The following is a 19,991-nucleotide window of genomic DNA, read 5'->3' as shown; positions in this document are numbered from 1 at the left end:
CACAAAGTAAAAACGGAGGACTGCACATTTATTCTGAATAAGCATGAATAAAAATGCCGTCTGGATGCTTATTTCAATTCAAATAGTTATAAGTCAAATGAACTGGAAGTTGAAAAATCAATACGGTTAGTTAATAATGTAGTTATTCTTCACCTTTCGATGTTTTAACGTGTGATTGGATTTTGGCTAATTTTCAATTAATTATGTTAATAAATTTATTTACTGAATTTTTTTCTGAATGCTTGTGGGTGCAAAGAATGAATACAACTGTTATAACTGCTCGCTTACTATTATATATATTTTAATTCAATTCACAACTACTACCAACTATGTTGATCAACCATATCTTTCATCTGGCACTTATCCCATCACCATGGTGGCAACAAGTATAAGCCACCACTTATGCTTACACTCAGCAGTGGTAAGCTTTCAAATGTTAGGGTCATCCCTAGACCTACACCTAAACTTTGAGGGTTCATTTGTGATGACCTTCTTTACATAGCTCCTTTTTAGAATTAGATGTTTTGAGGTTCGTACACCAATGTTAAGAGAGTTCATCTTCTTTTGTATGAGAAGCTTTGATTTTGCTTTCAAATCACAATTATTAAATAAGCTTATGTTTTAAAATTAGTTTGGCTATTAGAATGATAAGTACACACCATCTGTTGGTTTTGTACCAACCATTAGTGCACAAACACATGTTTGCATAGGAGTCATATTATTCCATAATCCCAAGTTCACATCGTGTTTGGCTCAAACTTATGTAACCTATACACAAGGTGAGTAGTTGATACACACATCACAAGTAGAACAATGATTAGCTCATACACACATCACAAGTACAACAATGACTAGCTCATACACACATATATTTAATGGGAGTGATCAACACATACATCATTGGTTTATCTAAACACCAACCGACATAATGGAAGTGGATGTAACCTATCATATGCATAATCTCACTACCTACTTCCCTAAAACATAAGAAAATAAGTAGATCTTATCTAGAAAAGGAATGTTAGTGCATCCCATATTTGTGTCTATTTTCCAATCCATCATTGTCTATGACAACGACAAAATATCTTATACTACTTGATGTCCTCATTGGCAAGAACATAAGTATGATAATGTGTACCATACCTAAAGCTAGTGATAAAATTTTCACAACCCATTGATCATCTAGGTCATCACACCTCTATATAAGTTAAATATTCAAGATGTCTTATGGTTATACCATAGACCCAAGGCTAGCATCTATAGTATTAATTATATAGACTAAATAAGTAGTCAAACTAGGAAATCCTACCTTAAGCAAACACCACATAGGAAACACAATTTGTTTGATATACTATTGCTAATATTGAACTTCTGAGAATCATATATCTATTGGCTGCATGCTATTGGCGGAAACCATCCATGCCTTCAAAGCAATACAAGCATCCATCACTTGCATGCCATTGGCTCTATGGCTTACATGCCACTAGCAAAAACTGTCTATGCCTCTAGAATAGATCAAGTATCCATGGCTTATATGCCACTGCCAAAAGCTAATCTAAACTCTATAAAATCAGGTAGCTCTCAACATCTAGCACCTGCATGCTATTGGTCAAAACCATCCATGCCTCTAGAGTAACATGGGAATTCATTGTCTACATGTCATTGGTTCTGTGACCTATATGCCATTGATGAAAACCATTCATGTCTCATGAAACATGGGTTAATGAGTTTGACTCAAAAATTACATAGTTGAATCTTGATAGCAATATTGTAATTTGACTTCTTGTGGAAAATATCTCCTACTTATCAATGGGCATATATTGCTTGCATGTCACTAACAAAAGTTGACTTACCCTATGATATAACTGATTACTATTTTTGGTAGAGCATGCTCTATGACTCCTGTCATGTTGGATCGATGATAAGCTTATCTATAAGTGGTTCATTGATTTTACAATTTTGGTGATCACCTCTAGATAAGTGGGACAAGCTACATATAAATATCCTCTACCCATGTTCTCATAGAGTCCCTCACTCAACCCTAGGTGTGGTGCTAAGAAGTGATCTCTTATATCAATCTCAATTCAATATTTTGATATTATGAAGTATTAGGATATAAATCTAACAAATTATTGGAAGGGTAATATGGCTAATGAATCTGTTTATATTACCTGAAAGAGATTTGGTTAACTATTTAATTATCTTATAGGTTTGAGTTCAATTTACCAACACATAAGTAATATATTGAATCCACATATGGGGGCCTCTATTGAAACACATGCATGAACTCATGAAAACTCATAAGGAATCAAATTTCCACGATCCATGCAATAATTCTTTTGATGCTTCTGGATTCGATTGTGTGCAATTTTTTCTTATACATCAACTTTTCGAATCACACTCTATGATTCATCACCAGGATGAGAGTTTAAAGGAGATAAAAGATCTTATGGCATCCTTCATCTCCTTTAAACTCTCATCCTGATGATGAATCACAAAGTGTGATTCGAAACGTTGATGTATAATTTTTTTTTTGCACGCAATCAAATCCAAAAGCACCGATAGAATTAATACATTATTTAATAGACATGATTAAATCCATAGATATAATACTAAACAAAATGCCATACAATATTGGTAATACTTACCCTCATAGTTGGCAAAGGCCACCTTTAGAAATTCAATCCTAAGCTCAATATAGATCTAGGTGTATATTAAAAGTGGGAAAAACCCTCTATAAAATAAGAATACCTATTGTTCACCTCATTAAATTATGTTAGCTTAATTTTACATCATTATTAGATATGAGTTATCAAGATTCTTTAAGTTTTTCCATAGCCATCTAATGCCAATCCCAACCTTAGACTAAAACATATTGCAGTGGGAAGGTTGAACAAGTTTAGGAACTAATCTAAACATTGGAGTTATCCTCTAACTCTCTCCTACTGACTTGAGGTCACATGAGCATCCTTCATCCAAGGGATACCTATATGCTTGCTTCCAAATGGGATCAAAGTTACATTTAGTTCTTTTGAGATTTTATCTATCAAGACAATAACTTGGGCTTACCTAGATTAAGATAATCTATATAGATACTACACAATGCTACCTATTTGTTTCCTATGCCCACAAGATTTAGCATTATATGATTCTCAACCTTGATATATAGTTTACCTAAAGAAGCAAGGGGCTAGCTTAACCAAGAAAGATCATGAAAATAATACAAAAATAACTATATATGTGTTTACTCAAATGTCTTAATTCAACATGTTAAGATGGCACATCATTAAGAATAAGGTTCCTAAATTAATTTACATACAAGGCTCCCTGCTATCATCCATTTATATACTTAGCTAAGCATTAAAGTCACCCATCATAATTTACATATCTTAGATAGTAGTGTCATATAAGGACAAATCCTCCAAATCAAATCTATACATGATACTTATGTAGTACAACATAGTCAGTATAAAATAAGTCCAATCACATCATAGTGCAAGATAACTACAACCAAAATATCTTCACAATGAAACAATTATACAAGCCTAGATATGGCTTCATGCGATCTCCTATTACAAGGAAAAGAAATTGATTTAATCTATCTAAAACAACTATATATATTTAATAATCACACCACTCCGAGTGTTTTAGTAATAGTAGCATGCCATGATCAATCACTACATATGTTCCAATACAAAGGACTGTTAATTGCATAATCTAGATTATCTATATTAGAGCATTATGTACTTCCAACATTCTTCAGGAGCAATGAACTATACAATTACGTTACTCAGTGTATTAAAATTTATGTTTGACACACACATCCATTTGTGTTTACCATTCACATGCACTATGATATCTTGAACAATTCCTATAATAGCCCAATAAGGTGTTGCACTCCATATTTTACTAGTACCACTCTCAATTCATCACACTAAACATGAGAATAAAGCCTTGATGCCACAATGATCTACTGTAATTGGTGCAATAGAATAGTTTATGGATACTTGTGCTAATCAAGAGAACTCTTACCATGTTCCACGTATTGGAATCCAAGAACACTGATAGGGGGGCGTGAATCAGTGTTCTACTGGTAAATGAATTTATGAACTTATTGCTTATGAACCAGTTAACAGAATATAAAATTAAAGTGCATAAACAAATCAACACATAAATCAACAATACCATAACACCAATATTTATATGTGGAAAACCCTGTAAAAGGAAAAACCACGGTGGGGCTGATACCCACAATATCTATATACTTGATCAAGGTATACACATTACATGGAGGAGATTGCACATGCAATCAGGCTCACTACCTAGAGCTAATTGCTCAAACAGAAGTCTCGCTGACTTACACAACATTGCACAATGATTTGATACAAAAGTGAACTTATAGGATGCATTTGACCATGCTGGATAAGTTCCGATTAAAGCTCTACCAACCTCCTCTAAACTGGTTTATTGATACTCTGTTCTGTTACCGATTGGGAATGTGTTGTGAAACTGCACACAAAACCTTCCACTCGCTGACCAAATTGCTTACCATCAATCTCTGACTGATTCACATTACAAATCACATAACCACTAACATGAAATCCATCGCTAAATGATCTCCCTTAAATACCCTTGTAACTTGTTCAACATGTCGGCCTCAAGATGAAAAATAAACTTGTCGGCTTCCGGATCACAAAGTATGATATGCATTATCCCGATGATCATATCTGATGTCAGCCTACACGTTACCATAAATTTCACAAGTGATTTTACCGGGGTCCCAAAATACCTTAACTGGGTCCCAAATATACGTTACCGATACCAAGACTAACCAATTAACAAGAATAAAGCAAAGTGTGTGTATACCGGTTGGCCCAATCTATGCAAAATGATAAGACAATGAATCTGGATGAGAAATACCAACAGCTGAAGATGAGTTGCCATCAATGACAACCCTAAATGTAATTCACCTTACCAGATGAGTGTCAATTGCCAACAATCTCCCCCTTTGGCATTGATGTCAACACTCATGTGAAAAATGATATCATCCCTAAATCTGCTCCCCCTTACCTATACATCCATGCAATTATATACATCTAGTGTACTCCCCCTGTGATATGCATCCATTTTTCACTATACTCCCCCCTTCGACATCAACGACAAAGCAGGGTGCCCACCAAATATGTTGTACAAATATATACATACCAGTTCCTATACATGCTTCAAAATGTTAGTATACAAAGTCTTCAAAAATGAAAAATATGTGTCGCAACCCTGATTGAGAGAATCAAGAATAGAGGTGAATCCATTCAAGAGATTGGCATAATAGTCAATTGCTTGGGATTCATTGGGATCCTCTTGCTGCATGTTAGATATACATTTTGTTTTGTGACATAGCAGGTTATCTAGTCGGGGACCAATAAAATTTCGGAGCTCTATTGCTCACCTTATTGTGTTGTCCCTTTCCTTTTCTAACCTCAAAATCTGATCCATAACCACCAAAACTGGACCTTCTAAAGAACATGTCAAATTTGCTGCCAGATTATAGGAGTTTGAAATCTGGAGCAAGTGATCTTTACAATCCAAAATTTACTTGTCTATAGAGGCTGTAAGCTTAGAAAAATCTAGACAAGTCTTGTATACCTTTCCTCCTCTTGCTAACACATCATCAATAGATTGTAAGCAAGTTTGAAGTTTTGCCTTCTTTGATGCAATCATCACTAGAAATGTCTGCTTCCAGGCCTCAAAAATTTTGTCTTTAGCCTTAGTTATAGAAATCTTAACCAAATAATCATATTGCTTAGGGATGCATTCAATTAACTCTAGCAATTTACTTGATGAACTTGCTCTCTCCTTAGCCTCGAATTTTGGTACAAGCCGGTTCAAAACTTCAAAAGTATTATGAATTAATTCTCTATCCTTAAGACTCCTCATGTGCCAATTCTTGAGTTGCTTGAGCTTGAAGTGCTACGGTGGCCAAAATTTTCTTTGCCAGAGAGATTAAATGATAAGGCTTGTCAAAATTGATATAAAATTGTGGCATTTTCCCTTTGGCTAAGGATGATGTGTCAATTGCCAAATTGGAAGGGAAGACCGACTTTGTCTATTTTCCTTTGTCAGTCGGTGACTTATTCTCTATAGCCTTTACCTCTTGTGCACTGGTGGCTTCGCCACTTGGTGCCTCACTCATTGTTGGTGCATCATCGGAGACCTTATCCTTTGTACCTTTGTCCTTCTCAACCTCTGTGTCTACATCCTATACATGGGATTCTAGAGGATTCTGAGTATCCCCAGTACCGAAATTGGACTTATTAGTCGATTGTGTAGTAACCGGTGGAGTGTTAACCGGTGGATCTGTATTTACATTCTACTCATTTGTTTTTACTGGTTCCTTGTCCTGGTAATTGAATGTTCTATGACTGAACAAAACTGGGAATTAACTCATATCCAAGACTTAAAAGAATTCTGACCCATATGTCAATGGTCTCCTTCTGGATCTCCTCATATTTTTCTAGCATCAAGTTATTAATCTGGTGTTTAGGATTGAATTTAGTTGAACCTGTCTTATTAATTAAATCTGCAATCATTGGTGGAGTTATTGATGGACATAGATTGACCAATTTTGTTTCCTTTATTTGCCGGTCCAAAGTTTGTGCATGTAATTTTCTGACCTCTAACTTATCATACAATTCCTTGGGCAAAGTTTTCTCTAACTCAATCAGAGTCCTACTACCTCCTCTAACTGCTTCTTGTCTTCATCATCAAAATCATCATAGAATGTAGAAATGTTATCCAAATTACCATCATTAATTATCTGATCAATAATGTCTTGAGCATCTAACTTCTTCTTACCGGTTCTTCTCTTTGTTTTCGGTTTAGATTTCTCATCTGCCTTAGGCTTCCGCTTATGTACAATTGTGATTTTGGGAGTCTTCCGGGGAGGCTCCATCTAAGGTTGTTTCTTCTTTTCTTCCTTCTTTTCTCTCACAACCCTTGCAAAAACACCTTTCTTCTTTGGAGCTTGTTTGATCTCTTCATCAGATTCAGTCTCCTCAGAAGATACAATCATGTATTGCCTAGCCGGTTTTTGTTTCCTTTTCACTGATTCCTTTGGCTTGGGGATGGCAGGCTCACCAGATGGTGCTTCCGGTTGTTTTGATGAATTTGTTGTAACCGAGACCACATTAGGAGTGGCCTGAGCTGCCTTGTTCTCTTCTCTCTCCTTCTTCCTCTTCTGCTTCATCTCTTCCTTTCTCCAGGCTTCAAGGATTTTAACTTTTTGTTCAATTTTAGCCATGTCATGACCCTCATTGATTAATGTCTTAGCTACAACCCTTGTCATTTTCTTTCTTATGGTGGGTGCAATTTCTTCTTGATGAACTTTTAAACCCTTCTCCTGAGTTGTGCCAATTTTTTCTTCTTTCTCATTAACTGGAGCTTTCAATAAATGTTGTGCATAAGCATCCAGTGTGGCCTCATCCACTTCATAACCCATTGGCATGATCTAAACTATTCTAGGCTGGACTACCTCCATCATACATTCATATTTATTAACCATAAAACAAATAGTATCCTTATATTTTTCTACAATTTTCTTTGGAATTTTAACTCTATTTTTTATTTCCTCTTGAAAATTTTTGAATAATGCCCATAGTAGCCTTTTATTTTTGATTAAGGAAAATTAGGTTTTAAGGGACCCAAAACCCGCTTAAATAGTGAAAAGATAAGCAAACAAGAAACTAGGAAGAACATAACAAAGAGAGAGGCTGCAAAAGAACAACAGAAAGACCAACAACCAAGGAAAAGAACAACACAAGGCCAACGAGAGGCTGGCAACCTAAAACCAGATTACATATCAGATGAAAATCTTTATAGTCTCTTCCACATCCTTGACCAGCATCATCATCACCTTAGCTGCCTCTTTCAGATCTTTGTTATCCTGCATCTATTGATTGTCTTTGGTCTTCAACTCCAGCTCACTAGTATTTTGCCTGGTTCTGCGTCTGGTGGAGTGTAGAACAGAACTAGAGGCCGACTCGTCATCAATGATCACCATATCTTTATTCTGCTTGTTCTTCTCCAGGCAAGTAACCAACACATTTATGTTTTGAGAAGACACCTTCAACATCGCCAGACTATGCTCCATGAATTTCTTCAAAGCATTCTCATTTTTTTGAATCCGATTGTTTATCAGACCATTATCAACCTCACCCTTTTCTTTGATACTTCTCACCACATCTTCAAGATGCTTCAAATCTCCCTTAATAATGTCTTTTTCCGGCTAGTCTGGAATTTCTTCTTCGTCCTCAACATCAATAGTATCCTCCGTATCATCCTCTTTACCTTTAATGTTGGTATCCTTAATCAAATTCTCAATTTTATAATCCAGGTCTTTCTGTTTATTCTAAATGCTAGAGATATTATCAATCACCCATTTCTGAAAATTGAACATTTCCAGGGTACTATTTTTGGCTGCATTCAGAATGGAATCCGCGTTCTCCATAATCGGGGCAGAGTCCACAGACCTAGGGTTTCCCTCCTCCATGCTGTGTTGAACATCCTCCCTATTATCTGAGGCATAGGGACTATCCTTCGGCTCTTCAACATCCTCTTTTCTCTGCTCTTCCCCTTCCTCGCCCTCAACCTCCTTCTCCTACTCATTCTCCGCCTCTTCTTCCACCTCCTTCCCTTGTTCCTGCTCAGAACCAACATTTTCTTCCATGTCTTCTTTAGCTTCATCACTAACCCTCAATTAGGAGGATTAGAAGAATCTTCATCAGAATCAGAGCAATCATAACCCTCAGAAATGTGGGCATTCTCCACAAAGGGGTCATCCCTATTAGCCCTAGCTTTACCTTTCAAATGCTCATATATTAACAAAATAAGGCCTTGGTGAGTAATGGAGTAGGATTTAGGTTTCTTGGCATGGTCGACCAGGCTATTGTTAAGGGAAGAGGCCAAATAGAAGGGCAACGAAATCTTCGAGCCATGGCGAAAATGGTTAAGGATGACAAAGTGGTAATTGTAAACTTTCGAAAACCTTCCATCAACCGTAAGGTATTCCATTAAAACTTTCAACATTTTTTGCCAAAAAGATTTTACTTGGCTAGCGAGGTAGTAGGACACATTGTCTTTCTTAGCGAGCCGAGCCCTTTCTTCTTCATCTTTAGAGAAATTCTTGGTAGCTTCCATCGAGAACTTGCGGTCTTTGTAGAATTTGATGCCTTCCTTCTGCAATCTGGTAACCTCTACCACCAAATCTTCATCCAACTTCCATGTCTAGCCAAATAGAGTAACTTTATTATTGATCCAGCCCTTGGCAAAACCATGTGAAACAGACTTCTTGCTCTCATGCAGTTTCTCCATGTAATCAATGAATCCATATCTATGCAACCTTCGCCATATTTTCCTTTCACTTTTCCAGCTATCACAGCTGGAAGGTTCATTGTGATTAAGATTCCCCCGCATAATGTAAAGGTTGTTGAAGTCAAAACCCTCAATAGAGTACAAAATAACCAAATGCTGAAGAAAGAAGACGCTTGAATTGAAAAACAAGGCGGTTTTCTTGTTGTTCAAATAGTCTTTTAAGACATTCAAAATAAACCAGCACTTAATATGATTAGGCCCGTCACACCAGTGCTCATTATCACGATGCCTTAAATAGGTAATCAACTGACACTCTGCATCACTCCAATATCTATCATTGAGATTCAAACCCAAAAAGGTAATAATGAAATTAACATATACCATGGACTCTATCAAATAATAATTGCTCATGGACTCCATTCTTACATGAAACTTCTCCGATATACTTAGCATCCTCCGCTAAAATGACCCCCTCATTGGCTAACAAATCAACAACCCTATTACCTTCCCTAAAGGTATGGGTAATAATCACACTATCATAGGCATCTAACAATTTTTTAGCATTAACAATGATATTATGAATGTTCCAAGAAGGGGAACTAATACCTTTAATAGCTTGAATAATATTGAGAGAGTCCCCCTCCAGCAATATTCTTTTAAAAATTAAAACTCCTGAGCAAGCTGGAGACATTTTAACAATGCCAGAGCTTCTGCCACGTGGTTGTTTTGAACTCCAAATGGAGAGGCAGTTGCAACAACACAAAAGCCATAAGAGTTTTTGATGACTCCTCCCCCTCTAGCCTTCCCAGGATTACCTTTGGTTGCACCATCAAAGTTCACCTTAACCCAATCATGACGAGGGAACCTCCACACAACATTATCTCTCCTGCTCTTCATATTAGATTTGTAGACCTTGTGTATCAACTTCCATTCAGTTAGGATGCTTTTCTCATTATCAGTCATATTAATATAACTACACTGCTTGTTATTTTTGTGAATGGTGTTGATGTTTTCTTTAATAGGCCTACAAATATTTTCAAAAACCACCTTAGAAGACCACTTAGCCTCCTTGAATATTCTATTGTTTCTCTCCTTCCAGATATGCCAGCAGGTCATAGGAAGGACAAAGGACTAGAGGGTCTTAATCATAGGAAGCTTAGTAGGGAAGATCCATTGCCAGATGACTTCCTTAAAACTATTGTGCATTACCCAATCAAATTTGCATTGCATCCACACTTTACTCCAGATTTCCCAGGTAAAAGAACAATGAATAAACAAATGATCCACAGATTCAACCTCTTTCTGACATAATTCACACCTATTAGGAATCATGAATCCTCTTCGAGCCAGGTTATCAATGGTAAGAATCTTGTTGTGAGTTGCAAGCCAAAAAAAACATGTTAACTTTAGGAATGAGGAATCTATTCCAAATTTTAGTCCATATTGGGTTGCAGGCCTGAGTAACAATTTTTTTATAAGTAGAGGCAACAGTAAAATTACCCCTAGGATTACTCTTCCATAGGAACACATCATCATAATCTTTACTGATAGAAAAGGACAACAAATCATGTTGGAGCAACGAGAATCCAACATAAACTGCATCAAGTTTGACCCATTTATTCTCCTTCCAATAATTACAGACCATAGAACCATACCTTCTTTTACATTCTTCAATGAGATGGTTGCAATCCTGTTTAAAAAGAGGCTCATCTTTAATCCATACATCCTCCCAAAATATGATTTTATCACCTTTGCCAAGGACCCATCCAACTCCAGCTTTAGCAACTTTTATAGAATTGATCATACTATTCCATATAAAAGATCCAACAGGGATATCTTCAGAATAGAGAAGAGAATGAATTGGCTGATTATGTAAGTATTTATCAAACCACACCCTACTCCAATATTTCTTAATATCATATGTCCCCCAAATATTTTTAGCTAACAAGGCTTTGTTGAAAGGTTTGAGAGCTTTAATACCTAACCCCCCATTGCTTTTAGGAGTACAAACTTTATCCCACGCAACCAAAGCAATCCTTTTCTTATTTTCTACACTAGACCAAATAAATCTTTTCCGAATTCTTTCTAAAGCTTCAACAAATTTGACTGGTATACTCAACAAGCTAAGAGCATAAACAGACAGATTCTGAAGAGTAGCTTGGAGAAGCTGAAGCTTACCAGCCTGAGTTAGCATAGATCCTTTCCAACCTGCCAATTTTTTTGTTGAGTTTATCAATTAAAGAATTCTAGAAGGAGTTTGGAGGAGACAAACCAAGAGGGAGACCCAAATAAGTATAGGGGAGCAGCTCCACCTCACAACCAATTATGTTAGCAATCCTCTGCTGCCTCAAAGATGGGGTATTGATGAAATAAATAGCAAATTTCTCCCAATTAACCTGCTGTCCAGTAGCAAGGGAATAAGATCTAAGAGAATTTTTGAAGGAAACAACTTCACTAACAGAAGAATATCCCAACAAAATAGTATCATCAACAAACTGTTGATGTGTGGAGAAGACAATAGCAGAAGAGGGTTGCAACCCTTTGATGGTTTTATTCATTTTCAACTTTTGAATCAGTCTGCTCAAACATTCCGCCAAGATAGTGAAAAGAATAGGCGAAATAGGGTCTCCTTGCCTAAGACCCCTAGAAGATTTAAAAAATCTGCACAAAGATCCATTAATAAGAAAAGAAAAATTTGGTGTAAATATCAATTCTCTAGTAACTTTAATAACCTTCTCATCAAATCCAAAGGCCTCCATGACCCTGAAAAGAACCTGCCATTCCACTCTATCATAGGCTTTTGCCAGATCCATCTTTATAAGAAAACCCTCTTTGTTTGCAACATTAAGAGAGTGGATATTCTCATGCACAAGAATAGTAGAATCCAAAATCTGCCTGCTTGGGACAAATCCTTTTTGCTCTTCAGAGATAACAAAGGGGAGAACAACCAACAGTCTAGAAGTCAGGACTTTTGAAATAATCTTGTAAAAAGAAATACAAAGACTAATTGGCCTAAACTTTCCCATAGAATCAGCTCCAGTCACCTTAGGGATTAGAGCAATAAAAGTAGAGTTGATTTCTTTAAGAGTTCTTCTGGATCCAAAGAATTCTTTGACAACATTGGCCATGTCTTCCCCAACAATATGCCAATATTCTTGAAAGAAAAACATAGGGAAGCCATTCGGGCCCGGAGCCTTATCCCCTTGAAAGGAGAAATAATTTTTTTTTAATTTCATTAGCTGTAGGGATAGAAGATAATATCTTATTCTGATGAGGTCCAATAATCATAGGAATGTTATCAACCAGGTCTTGTTGCTTAACAATGTCAATTTCCTTACTACCTGTCAGGAGGTTAGAGAAGAACCTAACAACTTCATCACCTATGTCGTCATCTTTGAGAAGATCTTTGTCATCAACAATTAATCTGGAAATTCTGCTAGCATCTTTATGCTTCATAGATGTCATATGAAAGAATTTAGTGTTTCTATCACCGGCTTATAACCAAATAGCCCTAGATCTCTGCCTCCGATAAATTTCTTCTCTTGATATAGTGTTGTGTAATTTGGCTAGAACCTCATCTTCTTTAGCCTTGGGGAACGTCTTATAACCATCTTTCTGAATTGAGTTTTGAATTTGTTCTAATTCCTTCTTCAACTTCCTCTTGGATTTAAAAATATCGCTAAAAACCTTTTTGTTCCAGATCTTAATGTTATCTTTGGTGTTTCTTAAATTTTTAGCAACTTTGAACATGACAGATCCATCCACAGTAATATTCCACCATTTGGTAGTGGAAGTTTCCAAGGAAGGGTGTGAAATCCACAGTTTTTCAAACTGGAATGGAAAACAACGTTTTCCCTTAATTGAATCAGCAACAAAAGAAATGGGATAATGATCCAATCCTATTCCGTTAATAATAGACAAAGAGCATGTATACTTAAGGACCCAGTCAGGAGTGATAAGGGATCTATCAAGCCTTACCTGAATAAGATCTCCTCCATCCCTTTGATTAGACCAAGTGTAGGAAGCTCCAGAGAGATCAACATCAATCAGGGCATTGGCATTGATGAAGTCCATAAGATCAATCCTGCTATCCAGTTGAGCTTGAGTTCCTCCAAATTTATCAATATCTTGCAAAGGGGTGTTGAAATCTCCCATCAACAGCCAACTGTCCTGAGAAAAAAACCCCCTTTTCTACTGGATTTTGTCCCAAAACTTACTCCTAGCAGCTTTAGAATTTGGAGCATAAATGTTGGTAACCACCCATTCCTATCCTTCAGCAATGCATTTAACTCTCATAGAAATGATATTACCAGCTTCATCAATCAGACCTCTATCAATAGTTTTCTTATTCCAAAACATGGCCACCCCACCTGACGCCCCATTCGAACTACTACCACAAACACCCCCCTATTTAAAGAAGTTTAATTTTTCAACTTTTTCCTTACTCATTTTAGTTTCCTGAACCAGGATGATATCTAGCTTATGATCTCTAATAAAATTCCTTAATACATCTTGTTTATGGAGACCATTTAGGCCTCATATGTTCGAGGAAATTACCTTCATTTGGAAACTTGGGAGCAGGATTCCTAAATGGTTCGCTGCCTTCCATCAGCTATGTTTTGTTTACTCTCATGGTCCCTATGCCACTTCATGGTTTTACATCCTTGCGGGGATTTGGAAAGACCAATATCCGCCTTAGACTTGGTTCTAGTTTTAACCCCATTAGAACACCCTATCATCTTATTTTTCTTTTTTCCCACTCCTATTATCTCTTCATCATATTCATCTTTATATGTAGAATGCTTATTATTCCAAGGTTCTCCTATTCTCTGAGAAGAGGTGGGCGATTCAGTTCCAACACTCTAAAATAAAGAGTTAAGGTTAACCTGAGGTGATCCCAACTTGGTCTTTTTTTCAAAGATAATATTTGGACCTTGAAAGTCGTTTGGACACACTTTGTTACTTTCCTTTTCTATATCTTTTAGAGCCTCATGTTGTGATTCATTTATGTAGCCAATCTCACCATCTTCAAGAATTTCTTCTATGCTTACATTCTCTTCCTCCCGAGTCTGTAAAACTTCAAATCCATTGACTGTTTTGACTTCAAATACATTATCTTCATCCTTTCTAACTTCCTTTTGAAGAGTATCCTTGGAAGGACTAGCTTTCCTATCATCCTTTGTTATATCTTTTGGGTTACTAGGAAGTCCACTTCCTCCTTCCACTCTGCCCTCCTCATTTTTTGTTAATCTTCTCTTTCCAGATCTGTTTAATATGATTCTTATGCTTCTGAGCATTCTTGGGATTACTTGGGAAAGCCTTTGCCCAATGTCCAACTTTCTTACAAGAGAAACACACAAAAGGGAGGGAATCAAACTCTATAGCTTGTTCCCACTTCCCTAGCTTGGAATTTATTTCAATAGAGCTTGGAAGGTCCATATTTTGTGATATATTAACACATATCCTCACATACACCAACCTCTTTCATGCTGTTGTCATAGAATCTATAGCCACAAGCTCCCCAAAGGAGTTAGCAATACTTGAGAAAACATCCTACAACTAGAATTCAAGTGACAAACTAGGCAACCACACCCAGACTAGAGCAGATTAAAAAAAAGAGTCATTGAGCTCCATATTTGGAGACCATTTTCTTAAGGATAAAGAAGATTTCCCAAACATCCAGGGTCCTCCACTCAGAGCCATTTCCAAATCTTTCCCACAAGAGAAGGAAAAGACAAAGAAACCCCTTGACAGGGTTGAGACATCAACCCGTCCTTTCAACCTCCATTTTCTCTTAACAAAAGACCTACCTACTTCAATATTAGGTCTTGGTCCAACAAATTTTCCCACTAGAGAAAAAGCCATTAGAGAAATACTGTGGTCTATAACCACATCTGGTACTGCAATAGCTAATCTGCCTATTTTTCTATTAGAAATATCTTCCACAAAGGGAAAAGATGATTTACCAGTGGGTTTGTTAGATTAGCCTTTTGTTGCTTGTCACCTTGCCTGTCTAATACTTTATCTATTTGAGTAGCTATCGGTCTATCAAAGGCCCATTGAATCTTTCCATATCCCAGTATCATATTCAAAAAATAAAATGTCAAGCATATGATGAAAGAACCATACCAGAATGTATTCTTCTTGTCTTGCTTTATCTTTCAAAGATTGGTGATTAACTTGTTCATCATCACACTACATAGGCCATAATGTGCATCTTCCTTCACCATCTGATGTGCAATGAAGATGTTCATTCCAGAGATTGATAAAATTTATAACCAATTACCATTGCTGCAAATTTTACATCAATATCTCTAAGATCATCAACCCTCATCGATCTACCATTGAAGGTGGCACCGGTGAGTTTGCAGAGTTCCGTGTTAGAAAGTTTTGACCTAGGCCCTGGCAAACCTTTGAACTTATTAAGGCATGTGATATTATTAATGAATTCCTTAGTGATTTTATACAACCGATCCAACCATAAGAATTCACCATGAATGTGGCTGAGAATATATCTGACCCATTCATCTTCGTCGAAAGTCGAAAAATCCATGAACTGGGTAAAACCCTTCCCCTGCAAATGTGCATAGTCTGACTTCAATTGATTGTCGATGATCAGGTGCTCAGTAAATACATAGGAGAATTCTTAACTTTCGATCTCCTCAATGTCACAGTGGATGTATGCCCTAATGTCTTTAATGTGAAGAACACCCTGGCAAACACTCAAAAATGCTGCCAACGGATCATCCAAAAGAGATTTGAAAGGATGTTTCTTAAATTTCAGACGAGGGAAGTCCTTAATTTCCACTACCAAATGAGTATCAACATTCGATGATGATGCCATGATAAATATATATGGTTTCTGCAAATGGTAAATACCTTAAGATCTTGTCGGATGATGAAATGCTTCCCGAATGTAGATGCTCGCACAAATCGCCTTTGGACTCTTGAAATGCCTTAGAAATCGCTCGTCAGAATGCTCGATCATTGTGTGAAGAAATGAATTAATTTTTTCTCTTTTATTGCCATTAACCCTAATTTTCCACTATCATAAATGCTATCGGAGAATTTGACCGGATTACATAATCCGCATATAGGTTTCAGTAAATGCTTGAAATCGCCTAAGTATCCATCCACAATCAGAATTCCCTGACTACAGACCTAATCCAAGGTGTTTGCATGATCTTCAATGATTTTCCTACCCCTAAGACAAAGTGCCTTAGTTACTGAATGAAGTTCTTGCATCTGGTGCAAGACTAGATGGCTCTATCGGTTGATTTGTTGGTGGAGTATTTGACTTCCTAATCCATCTTCTCTCATGCTGATTTCTAATATCTTCAACTTTTGCCTTTCCCTTCTCATCTGCATTTCCATCAGTTACCGATGGATTCTTGCTTCTGCAATACTTAGCAATATGTCCAATCTTGTTGCATGCATAATAAACAACAATGTTCTTCTAAATTGCTTTGTTATACCCTTGATTTCTTTGATTTCCTTTTAATATGCATTGGTTAGCCATATGTCCAAATCTGCTACATGCATGACATCTAACATTTCCAAGATCAGTGAATGATGCATTGTTTTGATTATTCCTATTTCTGCACTGACTTTCTATATGACCATATTTATTGCAAACAAAGCATGTACCATTGAATTTGTGAGCATTAGGCTATCTTACCGGTGATTTCTGGTTCCAGTTGTTGGAATGATTCTTCTTTTGACCGGATGATTGATCCCGTTGTGCAGTACCAGAGCTTTCTCCTACTTCATATCCAAGACCTCTTGTCATTAGCATCTCTTTGGGTCTTCAACAGTTCATCAATTCTTACAGAGTTGGGTTTGAACTTGTCTTTGTACTCATTTGCAGTGGCTAAATCATCTCTCATGATTATGATCCGTCTCTCAAGTTCCTGTTCATTATTTTGAGATTGAATAAATTCAAGTTTCAACATGTCATTCTCATGTATCAGTCTGTTGCATTCATCTGATCTATCCTTCAAAGACTGAGCTAGGTTTTCTTCATTCTTCTTATTGTCTTCAATGTCCTTGCACATTTTCATAGTTATGGCTTGTATTTCAATCTTCAAGGTAGTATTCTCTTGAGTGAGTTTCTGACATTGATCTTTCAAAGCATCTTCATCAACACTACTTTGATTTTGTAGTTGATCAAATAGTTCTTTCCTCTTGGCTTGAATAACTAATAGCTTTCCTTGTAATGAAATGATGTGTTCTCTGGCTTGCCTCAGTTCATTCTTCAATTTATTATTTTCCACCTACTCATTATCAAGATCCTCAAGAGCAAGTTGAAGCTGTTGTTGCAAACTGGTTTCCATTGATTCCAAGTTCCGGATCTTCCTCAAGCTATTAAACTTCTTCTGAGGAACTAAGCTCTGATACCAATTGTTGGAATCCAAGAACACTGAGAGGGGGTGAGAGGCGTTGAATCAATGTTCTACCGGTAAATGAATTTCTGAACTTATTGCTTATGAACCGATTAACAAAATATAAAATTAAAGTGCATAAACAAATCAACACATAAATCAACAATACCATAACACCAATATTTATATGTGGAAAACCTTGTAAAGGGAAAAACCACAGTGGGGCTGATACCCACAATATATATATACTTGATCAAGGTATACAAATATTACATAGAGGGAATTACACATACAATTAGGCTCACCGCCTAGAGCTCATTGCTCAAACAAAAGTTTCATTGACTTACACAACATTACACAATGATTTCATACAAAAGTGAACTTATAGGATGCATCTAACCATGCTGGATAAGTTCTAGTTAGAGCTCTGTCAATAAACTCTAAACTGGTTTACTGATACTCTGTTCTGCTATCGGTTGGGACTACGCACAAAAGCTTCCACTCGCTAACCAAATCACATACCATCAATCTTTGACTGATTTGCATCACAAATCACATAACCACTAATATGAAATCCATCGCTAAATGATCTCCCTTAAATACCCTTGTAACTTGTTCAACATGTTGGCCTCAAGATGAAAAACAAACTTGTCGGCTTTCGTATCACAAAGTATGATTTCATTATCTCGATGATCATATCTGATGTCAGCCTACATGTTACCATAAATTCCACAAGTGATTTTATCGGGGTCCCAAAATACCTTAACCAGGTCCCAAATATACGTTATCGATACCAAGACTAACTGGTTAACAAGAATAAAACAAAATGTCTGTATACTGGTTGGCCCAATCTATGCAAAATGATAAGACAATAAATCCGGGTGAGAAATACCAACACCTGAAGATGAGTTGCCATCAATGACAACCCTAAATGTAATTCACCTTACCGGATGAGTGTCAATTGCCAACACCATGAAGCGCTAAGATATAAAAATAATTTATATTTTACTGAAACTTTACATGTTCCTTATATGAATTTAATAAATGAAGCTAAACTTCGCAAGGGTATTCAAAACAATCTTATAGTAGTCCTACTAAAGATGTGGCTTTAAGATATCCCAAATTTTGATGCTATTTGCATTCATCCGACATTGATTCTTTTGTTAAAAATAGGTTCATCATACTATTGCTAGCATATAATTTTATCTAGGTTTGGAGTGATGTTGTTCTTACAAATCGATGTCATCACCTAAAGTCACCATCTCTGTGTTGTAAGAAACAAATCAATGTTCCTTAATAATGAGATAATATAGATTTTGACTTCTAGAGTTTTAGCAATTGTATATTGTGAAATCATAATTTCTTACTTACCCATATATATGACAATAATATTCACTCATGTTCTTATCATGACAAGAATATCTAATACATCTCACACACATAAATAAAAAATTAGAATCCACTTTTAATAACAAATGTTGATTTGTTACATACCTTAATGCTTTAGTAAAAATCAAGTGAAGACCACCAAAAAGCCATATCAAACAAGGAACACATTTTACAATCCTCAATTACATAACTACTTAGAAAGATTGTAAACGACACCACATCTAGAAAGGTGACACCAATATTTAATATTTTTGACTCACTTGGATTTGTTTCTATTTTTTTCTTGTAAGGTTTCAACCTAATGTTGGTATGAACACTCCATGACAATAATTTACTAGCCACCATAATGATGAGATATTCGAAGCCTTGATGATTTGTGTGGCAGTAAACATGGATTTTAGGCTCCAAGTTCCTTTATTTTATCATAATAAATCTATGCTATTTGTGAGCACCTAGAATGGCTCCCACGACTACCCATGTTGAGATGATTGTGTATCTTGTTGAGATCTCCACCTAATGTCTTAAATTTTCCTATGCCAATTGTTAGGGTTTTAAGGCAGACCAGAGCAATAAATAATTTTAAATATAATGTAGAATAAGAAAGGTAAATTAACAAAACACAATAACAAAGATTTAAGATGGTTCACCCAATGTGGGCTATATCCACTAGAGAAATAGTCGTCCACTTCTTTTCTATTATCAAACAAAGAGAAAATTACAATATGATATCTTTTACATAACACAAACACTTATTTATAAGCTTTTTTTGGTAGTTCATAAGGGTCAGCTTACATAACAAAACCTTAGCCATCTCCTTTATGAAATAATCAAGGACATAACAAAATTACCAAAATT

This window comes from Cryptomeria japonica, chromosome 5 (genome assembly GCF_030272615.1).
Source record: "Cryptomeria japonica chromosome 5, Sugi_1.0, whole genome shotgun sequence".
NCBI classification, from domain to species: domain Eukaryota; kingdom Viridiplantae; phylum Streptophyta; class Pinopsida; order Cupressales; family Cupressaceae; genus Cryptomeria; species Cryptomeria japonica.
This window is presented reverse-complemented; position numbering follows the sequence as displayed.